The sequence below is a fragment of the Grampus griseus genome (assembly GCF_964374135.1).
Source record: "Grampus griseus genome assembly, chromosome: 10".
Classification (NCBI taxonomy): Eukaryota; Metazoa; Chordata; class Mammalia; order Artiodactyla; family Delphinidae; genus Grampus; species Grampus griseus.
Genome location: NC_139004.1, coordinates 32,981,027 through 32,988,828, shown reverse-complemented (window position 1 = coordinate 32,988,828; position 7,802 = coordinate 32,981,027).

The window sequence follows — 7,802 nt, the reverse complement described above, 5'->3', positions numbered from 1 at the left end:
ATGGGGGCAGCAGCATGCTGTTTTAGATATAGTGGTAAGGTGATGTTTGAACAGTCCTCAGCTGAGGGAAGGAAACGTGTGGATATCTGGGGTAAGACTGTTCCAGGCAGAGGAACAGCAAGTTCAAAGGCCCTGAGGCAGGAATGTGCTTAGCTGGTTAATGTGCCCAGAGTGCAGGGAGCAAAGGAGAGAATAAGTAATAGGAGGCAAGTCAGAGAAGGGAAGGCGGCAGATCACGTCGGGCGCCATGGCTGTTGTAAGGGCTTTCACTCCCAGTGCAATGGGAGCCAGTGGGGGATGCTGAGCGAGGGGTGACACGGGACCAGAAGCACAGCAGTGGAGGTGGTGAGAAGTCATCGAATTCTAGATGTATTTTGAAATTACAGCCAACCTGATTTCCTAAAGTTTGGGTGTGAGATATGAGAGAAAGAGAGCAATCAGGGATGACTCCAATTTTTTTGGCCTGAGCAACTGGTAAGACAGAGTTGCCCTTCCCGACGTGGGAAGACTCTCAAAGGTGCAGGTGTAAGGGCAGGTCAGGAATTTGCTTTTGAACCCTCTGAGTTTGGGGTGTCTGCTCTCAGTGTCGCAACGGTTCATACTGGATACTGAGGCAACAGGGCAATTGGTAAAACGGTGTCTTTATTCAAAATTATGCTATTTTGCTCATCATGGATGTTTTGGCATTGCTTCTGAGTTTTTTAAAATACTACATCAAAATATCATTTATCTTGATTACTGAGGTTTCGGTCCCCACTTCAATTCGTATCCTAGTCTGCGCCCTGCCTGTTACAGATATCCATGTGGAATGCCGGCTTGGGCTGCCCCCTCTCTCAATTCCCAGACGCTCTCTCTGTCCACAGGGAGCCATGGTCCCAACAGGATTCATGGCAGGCATGTGACCTGAAGAGTAGCTACATGCAGCCATGAGGTGGTCCTGATGGGGACCACAGGACCCCATCCTGTGTGGCTGGCTGACCTAGAAGCGGCCAGAAGGGTGTGCGCCCATCAGCTCACCGCGTCCCCCCCACCCCCGGGGCCCCCGTGATGGATGGCATCTGTCTTCTGCTTTATTAAACTCACGCCGCTCAGTTCAGCCCTGGATTTGCAAACGGCTTAATAAGCATTTGGAAGGGATCGGGGGAGGGAGGCCGGGATTTCAGGGGGTTACCAAGACCCAGACAGGAAACGGCTTGCACCCTGAGAGGGCCCCAGGAGGGAGTCAGGTGTCCGGGTGGGCGACTGGGGGGAGGATTTGGTTTCATAGAAGACCCTGGAGGGCCCAGAGGAGGGGGGACCACAGGCCTTTGCTGCCACCCCTCCCCGAGCACGGTTGTTACTGCACACTAGTTCACGCTAGCACCTAGAGGGGTGTTCTGAGCACTTGGGAGGGGAAGGGGGGCAAGGATGGGGGGAGGAGAAGAGGCGGTCCTGTCCTCTAGGAGTTCCAGCCGCGGAGGACAGAGGGATACACAAAACAGACACCCCTCCGCAGCCAGCCCCCGACACTCCCTTCCCGCTTCTGAACTTATACAAATTCCGTAGCGTATGCCCTTGGTTTGGAATCTTCTGTTCAAACCCTGGCATGAGCACGGAGTGTGGGTACCAGGTGCCCTTTCTCTCCTGAACGAGGCAGGAAGGTCCCAGGGGGAAAAGGGGTACACAGAAGTCATCTTCTCTCTGCACAGGCAACTTGGGCCCCGCTTACTCAGCTCACACAGGCAGATTGCAGGCATCTCTTTCCCATTGCCATCCAGTCAAGGTCACCCTCATAGCTTGCAGCCGGCCATGGCGGGAGTATTTACACCGTGGAAATTGGCGAGCACTCCTTTTCCCTCCCGGAGAGCCGGCTGTGGAAGTTACCAGCGGACCTCTGCCTCTCCTGCCCTTCCACCAGCAGGAACCACAAGCCCCTCGGGATACATAAAAATCAGCTTCTCCTCCTGAAAAGTCAGTGCAGCTCCTTCTGGATGGTGGGATCGGGACTGTGTGTCTCTTCTTAACGAGGACGGGAGTGTCGGGGGCAGTGGTGGACAACCCCCAGCTGGCCGGGACCAAATCGTAACTCCACCACTGACTGGACTGTGATTTGCCGTGTTCTCCAGCTAGATCTTGGAGAGGCTGTTCTCAGATTTAAATGAGATAATATTTGAAAGATTGTTCAGAACAGGGCCTGCAAATAGCAAGTAGCCAATAGATATCAGTCTTTACTCTGGGCCTCGATGGTGCCAAGACCTTGTTCTAATTTGAGCCTTACACAACCCTTGAGGGAGATACTCTTCTTATTTCCATTCCGTAGTTGGGGAAAGGGAGGCTAAGATGTATTCGTCCTTTACCTGAAGTCAGGTAGAGGCAGAGCAAGGATTTGGACCCAGGACTCTTGGGGTCCAACAGCCTGGCTCCCTCACTACTATGCCATCAGAGCTCTCCGACATGGAGTGGGGCTGGGACTCTTAATAGCGGTGGAAGTGGCCCTTGGTTTTCCTCCTCTCTCCATCTTGCCACCAGCAGAAGGGATGGATCCTCTTCCTACATGATATCAAAAGAAGCCTTGGGCTTCCCTGGTGGCGCAGTGGTTGAGAATCTGCCTGCCAATGCAGGGGACATGGGTTCGAGCCCTGGTGTGGGAAGATCCCACATGCCACGGAGCGGCTGGGCCCGTGCGCCATGGCTTCTGAGCCTGTGCATCCAGAGCCTGTGCTCCGCAACAAGAGAGGCTGCGATAGTGAGAGGCCCGCGCACCGTGATGAAGAGTGGCCCCCGCTTGCCACAACTAGAGAAAGCCCTCACACAGAAACGAAGACCCAACACAGCCATAAATAAATAAAAAAATAAATTTTAAAATTCACGACATATATCAATATTTAAAAAAAAAAAAAAAGAAGAAGCCTCCTCAGAGCCCCGTCCCCCAGCCCATCACCTTCACACCCGATCACACCCATCAGAGGCTGGGAGCTACCTTACCAAGGCAATTCACTGGCATTTTCTGTCCATTACCTTTCCAACTCACTAGTTTTTTCTCTGGGCCTGTTTCCCAGTCTGTCTCTCTTTCCCTCTCTCCTCCATGTCTCCTCCTGCCCTTGCTCCATCTCCACCCCTAGTCCTCCCAAGCTATAAAAACACCCGCTCCAGACTGGCCCTGACCCAAGGCCAGGGTCAGCAGAGGCAGCCCCAGGGAAGGTCAAAAGCCCAGCAGTCCCCGTGCAATTCTCCGAAGTCTCCTTTTTCCCCCTGCTTCTTGCCAGTTTCATCTTCTCTTCTTTCATTTCCTTTCTTCTCCTCTTCCTCATTTATTTATTTGGTGTCTCCGTCCTTACGTCTTCTGTCCCCCATCTTTCTTTCTGCCTTTGTCTCTCTGGGTCGGTCTGTCTGGTGACAAGTGTGTATGTGTGTGTTTCTCTGCCTCTTTGTTCTTAGTGGATGTCTGTGTGTCTGTCTCCCTCTCTGTCTCTCCTCCCCTGTCTCTCCTCTCTTTCCCCAACATCCTCAAGTGTGTGTGTGTGTGTGTGTGTGTGTGTGTGTGTGTGTGTGTGTTCCTGTGTCTCAGAGTCTAACTCTACCTCAATGCCCTGTCTGCTCTGTGTCTCTCTATCTGTCTATCTGTCTGTCTGTCTTCAGGGCTGTCTCTTGGGGTCTCTCTCCAGCAGTACTCGTTAGGGCTGCACTTTGGAGGCTCCCGGAGGAGACCCCCACTCACCCCTCCCAAAGTTCACTGCCTTGTCAAACGGAGCTAATCTCTTATGGGAGGAAAAAGCCTCATTCAGACTTGGGGAGGGGTGTACCGGGGGAGTGGAGGGGGAAGGGGAGGTCTCCTCGGCTGCAGCCTGAAAACACCCCGGCCCATAATACCCCTTTTGTTCTAGGCTGGTGGGAGGGGGTGGGCGGTGGAATGAAAGAGGGGGGATATTAAAGGAGCAGGTGAAAGACATGTGTCTTCAGCAGCCAGAGATAAGCGCTTACCCCCTTCTAATCTGACTGAGGCCTATTATCTTCCCGCCACAGTCATTACTATTAATATTAAACACCCCCCAATCCAGCTAGAAAACAACCTGAAAGGGCTGACTCCCAGCCCCAGCCAGTTCTGAGGCGGAGACCCTGCCCTGACACCTCCTCCCTCTCCCCAGACCCAAGTCCCCTTGAACTTCCCCATGACCTCCAGCCCCCAAGAGCTCCCCCTTCCCCTCCCCTCTCCCCTACCTAAGCCAGTGGCCTCTCTGATCACCAACCCTTGCTCTCTCTAAAGGACCCACCATTTCAGCTTCATTCCTGGGGGGTTCTCTGTACCATGGCCCTCTTCTCTGGACACCTCAGTACGACCTGGGACGGAAGACAGAAGCATGTAGAGCTTTATTCCCTGACTTTGACATCTGACAGAACTGGATTTGCATTCCAATGCCACTGCTAACAGGCTGGATGACCTTGGGCAAGTAATTTAACCCTCTGAGCCTCAGTTTCTCATCTTTAAAATGGGGGCAAGTTATAGTCCCTGTGACACGGGGTTGTTCGGGGGATTATAGGAAAGAACAATGAAAGAGCCCTAGTATATGCCCGATACATCTTAATGGCTCAGTAAATTGGGGGTAACACAATCCTTGGCCAAAAAAGCAACCCAGGGCTGCAGCTCCGTCCATTTATTTCTTCATTAAGTCACCAAACAGTCACTGGGCCCTTACTCCATGCTAACTTCCGTGTTGAGCACTGGAGGTACAGGGTCGGAGAGAACAATTCCTGTCTCCTAGAATTCACAAATTCTTGACTCTTGGTGGCAGCAGGAGTCATATAAACAGGTAAATGCATCATTGCAGTGCTTGGTAATATGAACCATAAAAGAAGTTAGCACAAGGAGCTTTGGGAACGTGGGTCAGTGAATTCCCCCGTGGAGGGTGATGTTGTGTCTACACTAGTAAAGGATTAATTGCCTAGTCAGTGTCTACCAGGTGGCAAAGCCGGTTATCACCACACTCATGTCTATGGTTATAGCTCCCGAGAGGAGAGAGCTATAAGGCTTCTGCCAGGAGCAGCAGGGGTTTAGCTGGGGGCCATGAGTGGGGGGCCTCCTTCCCTGCTCCCTGGGCCCTGGATTGCCAGAGCTGGCCTCGAGAGCCAGCAGACACAGGAAGGACAGAGGTGACAGCTGACATTTACAAAATGTCTTCCTTCAAGCCAGACGCTGGGCTGGGTGTTTCATTATTAGGTCACTTCTAATCACTTCCCTTCTCGCAAGCAGGCATCCATGTATCCCTTTTACAGGGGAGCAAACAGACTCAGTAAGAAAATGGCAGGGCAAGATGTTAAGCCACATCTCTCTGGCTCCAAAATCCATGTTATTTCCATTCCTAGTGCAACTCAAATTTCCACCCCCATTTCCATACCATCTCCCTCCTTAACATCAGAGAAGCTAGAAAAAATACACAAGGAGTGGGAGGGGGTTGGATAAGGAAAACAGCTTGTAGCCTGCTACAAGCCCCCCGTTTTGGGGTATCTTCTGTTTTATCTTAGAAGTCTATATGAGCTATAAATTTTACTCCATATCACAGCTATGTGTGTTATAAATAAAAATAATGTTTTAAAATGTCATTAAAAACTTTTCCTCAAAAATCTTGGACTAAAATTTGAAGCTCCAAGAAGAAATGCCAGGTCTATTTTATTCCTTCCTCTGTCCCCCGTGGCGGGGGCGGGGGGGCATTTGTTGTTTGTGTCTGCCTGGCAGCCTTGTCCACTGTGGTGATTGCACCTCTTTCCTTCACACAACAGCTGCTCCCTCATTCCATGCCGTTCTATGGGGCTGCCAGTCATAATTCTCCACCCTTCCTGACTTAGGGCGGGCACGTACGCCAGGCCTAGCCAATCACTGCACACCATTTTCCTAGCCACTTGATTTGTCTAAGAGGTAGACACGTGACCCAAGCTAGGCCAATAGGAGTCCTCCCCTAGGATTTTATAGACAGAGGGAGTTGAGAGTGACAGATGTTCTCTCTTCTCTGAGATGTGAGCATGAAATTGTTGCCATGCTCTTCTACCCACCTCTCCTTGTCCTCTGACAGACAAGAAGCCCTGACCTCCCTTTCCTCCCCCATTCCCAGCAGGGGGAGAAAAAGAGGCTCTCACACACCAAACAACATAGCCAAGGTATGGATGAGATCAAGAAAGGACAGAAGAGTGAAAGCTGATGGTATCTTTTAAGGCCTGAGAAGCTCTAAACTCTCCCCCCACTCCCACCCCACACGTGTGTGCATGTGTGTACCCCAGTCCTGTTCTTCCTGCTTGTTTGAGCCAAGAAATCCTTTCCTTTTGCTTAAACTACTTGGAGTTAGGTTTCCATCACTTGTTCCCAAAGCAATACCTCCTAGAACACTCAGTCCTACTTCATTCCTCCCAGCTCACCAGCAGCTACAGGCAAGAGAAAGAGCAAGGGGCCCGACAGGCTCTGGGTTGGGGTGGGGGTATAGCTCCCTTTACATGTAGGAGTCACATTCCTCTACCAGGAACCTCCCGAGGGCTCTCCCTCCCAGTTTTGGGCTGGAAAGGACCACAAGCAGAGGGCTGACAGGGAATCTATCCCAATCAGAAATCTCTCTGCTGTCTTCAAGAAAGACCGACTCAGCCTCCTGCCTTAAAAACGCATCCCAGGACCCCCTTCTCTGAGATATTGTAAGTCAAGCCCGTTTCACCTTGTCCTGTCCTAGTGGAAGTAGACAACAGTCAATCTTTACTCCCCTTTTCTCTTCCTTCAGAGGCTCAACCCAATCTTCTCTTAACTCTTCTTTCACTCTTGTTTGTGTAGGCTCATGTATGCTGTGTGTACTGTGTACTGGCTAAGAGCCCAGGCTCTAAACAGAGTACCTGGAATCAGATCCTGGCTCTATTTCTTACTAGTTGTGTGACTTTGGGCAAGATGCTTACCTTCTCTGGGCTTCAATTGTCTCATCTTCAGAATCAGAATGATTGTATAATTAACGCATGTAAAATGCTTAAACCATTCCTGGCACATAGTAAATGCTCAATCAATATTAGCTGTTATTATTATATATTAGTGGTGTGTGTGTGTGTGTGTGTATGTTTTCAGCCGCCCCCAGCTGACTAGGAGTTCCCTGAGAGCAGAAGATATACCTTGTTCATCTTTGAAGGCCCAGAGTTTCAAAGTGCTTGGCTTAGAGAGGAAACTAAAAAAAAAAAAAATTTGTTAATTGAATGAATGGTGACTGAATTGAATGGTTAATTGAATGAAGACTGGTTGGCTGAATACCTTGAGAATCTGAATCCTCATTCCTGTCCTTAGATCTGTCAATAGTCCCACATGGACGGTCATCAATTTTCCCTACTCCTACCCTCAGAAGGGGAGCTTTGTCAGGCAGAAGGGGTCTTGCAGCAGAGTAACAACAGGGGCGGAAGCAGTCAGCTCTTCCCTGTGTACAGCTCTCGACAAGGTCTAGTGTCTTTCACAACACCACATCATGCTGTGAGGAAGACAGGGCAAGGGTCACCGTTAGCCCATTTTACAGATGAGTAAACTGAGTTTTAGGGCAGTTATGTGACTTTCCCAAGGACAGACGTAGCTAGCTAGTGACCCAGCTGAGGCCAGGGCCCAGTCACCAGACTTGGCTAGATCTCATTTCTGTCAACCACCTCCCAGTGACCAGATGCTCCCTCCTTGTTCCCCCCTTAGCTGGGGAAAATAAAAAAGAAGGCCTGGGCCTTGCAGCATCTACCGCATCATCTTGGTCCCCTGCGATCTAGGTGAGAGCAGAGGGGGCCGAAAGCAGATGACTCTGAGTTCATCTTCCATATATCTTGACATTTGT